Genomic DNA, 2,586 nt, shown 5'->3' on the forward strand with positions numbered 1-2,586 from the left:
TGGCTGCTAACATTAGTTCTCTAATCTCACAGCCACTAGCAGCCAAGCATAAGGATCCTGGAAGCTCCACCATCTCTTACACTATAGGTCATACCACTATTGATCATGCCTTATGATGAGCACATTTATGTGTGAAATCTTAGGGCATAAAGCATACATTTTACCACATTGGACAGAGTTACTCGGTGCTTTCTTGTGCTTTTCAGGGTTTAGGTGAATTTTTGTGAAAATGAAGGAGATGATGCTAAGGAGATGGTTTTAAGCTTTTTAGAAGTGTAAATGGATGCATAGCCCATCGAGTCAGCTTTGCAATGGTTCAAACGGCACTTAATTCCGAGTTGAAACGAAGAAGTTACGGCCGTTTCCATAACGAAGTGCGAAAATGGTCTATAGGGGTTTATTTGTAATTATTGACAGTCGTCTGGAGACAACGTGAAGCGAAAGTTCAGATTCTAGGGGCCTTAACGCAATAACCAGAAATTATATTTCCTGTACCCGAAAGATTCCATTTGGAGGGCTCTGGACAGTCCAACTTCAACTTGAGATATCTTGGGCTCCCGAACTCCAAATTGGACGAAATTTGGGTCTATTTTGGGTGATTTTTCGTAAGGAACACAATGGCGAGGCCTATATAAGCACCCCATGCTCCACGTTTTTTGAAGGACAGAATGGGTATTTTATTTATTCTTAAAGGAATCCTAGTCATCACCCTTATTCTCTCTCTCCTCCAACTTCTCAAGGGCACTTCTGGAATTCTACTTGGGATCGGATAAAACCCTTCTTTAACAAATCCTGCAACTGAGTTTGCAGCTCCTTCAACTCTGTAGGGGCCATCTTGTATGGAGCCCTAGACACTAGTACTGCCCCCGGGGTTAGATCGATCATGAACTCTGTTTCTCGATGGGGAGGTAGCTCTGTTAGATCCTCTGGGAACACATCTGGATACTCCCTTATCACCGCAATCTCGGTCAAAGGCCTGATCTTAGCTTCTATATCCAATACCGAGGCAAGGTAGCCCTGACAGCCCGAATTCATCAATTTTTGTGCTTGGAGAGCAGAAATGATTGTTTTCTTATGCTTCCCTTAGTGTCCGAAAAATGTGAATTTCTTCTCTCCTTTGGGTTTGAAAACTATATGCTTCTTGGCACACACCACATTTGCTTGGTACTCCGCCAACCAATCCATACCAAGGATAACATCAAAGTCGGCCATGTCAAGTTCGATGAGACGTGCCGTTGTTTTTCGACCACATAATTCCACCATATAGGACTTGTAAACTATGTCTAGTTGCACAACACTGCCTGTAGGTGTACTGACTGCTAGCCCCTGAGTTAGGTTCTTTGGGGAGACGTGCATCTCTTTTGCAAAAGCAGGGGATACGAACAAGTGGGATCCCCCAAATCAAACAACACATGTGCGGGTGAATTAGAAATTGTTAAAGTACTTGACACATGATACGATTTACTTCATGGCATGCATGCATGGTTAGAGAAAAGACAAGTAAAAGCTACTATTGACGAGATAGCTGTCATACCTGTCACTACTCCTGGTGTGCTTTTCGCATCTTACTTGGTGACAGTATGCACCTGTCCTGGCAACCTATTGCCAGTGTAAGGCTGAATTGCAAGATTGAAGTGACGGGGCATAGGTGGTCAAGCTGGAGGATGTGATAACTCCGATTTCTTGCCCGGACAAGACTTAGAGAAATGACCATATTGGTTGCAGTTGTAACAACGAGCACCTGGCATAGATGACTGGGGTGCAGATGAAGCTTGTCCAGATTTGGTGGGTTGAGGTGCCTCCGACTTCCTGTACTGAAATGGTGCAGGGTTCACATAATATGGCCGAGGACATTTGCTAGGCCCTTGAGTGCTCTGCGAAGAAGCAGACCGCTTTTCGGTACTAGATTAAGGGTGAGAAGTTTTATTCTGTCGATCCTCGATGGACTTCACCATTTGAACCACTGTGGCGTACCGCTGGAGGTTATGACTCAACACTATGGCCCCAACAGTGTTTCTCAGGCCTCTCTCAAATCTGCTCACCTTCCCTTGGTCACCTCTAAGGTAAGGAGGAGCGAAGTGGTGTAATTCCCCATATTTCTGTTGGTACTCTTGTACCGACTTCGACCCCTGAACAAGTGACATAAACTCAGCTTCCTTCTTTTCTTGGAAGTTCCTAGGGAAGTAGTTCTCGTAAAATGTGGTCTTGAATTGATCCTAAGTGAGGTTGGGATGAAGAGCCATGAGATTGGGTCGAGTACTTTTCCACCAAGCCTCGGTGTCTCCCTCAAGTTGAAAGCTGGCACAAGCTATTCTTTGCTCATCCGTGCAGCCCAGGAAATCAAAGATCTTTTCCATTTGTTGAACCCACTTAGAGGGAAGAAGCAAATCATCGTTGAGTCCAGCGAAGGTGCGAGGTTTGAGCTTTTGGAATCGCTCAACTATTGGAATCATCGGATTCACAAAAGGTAGAGCTTGCTGCCCTAGGGGAGGTGGGTGATATACCAAGGGAGGTGGTATAGTGACCCCTGCGTGAACCACAGGTGATGGAGGAGCAGCTCGGACTTGAGGTGCTTGACCGACAGCG

This window comes from Telopea speciosissima, chromosome 7 (assembly GCF_018873765.1).
Source record: "Telopea speciosissima isolate NSW1024214 ecotype Mountain lineage chromosome 7, Tspe_v1, whole genome shotgun sequence".
Taxonomy (NCBI): Eukaryota; Viridiplantae; Streptophyta; class Magnoliopsida; order Proteales; family Proteaceae; genus Telopea; species Telopea speciosissima.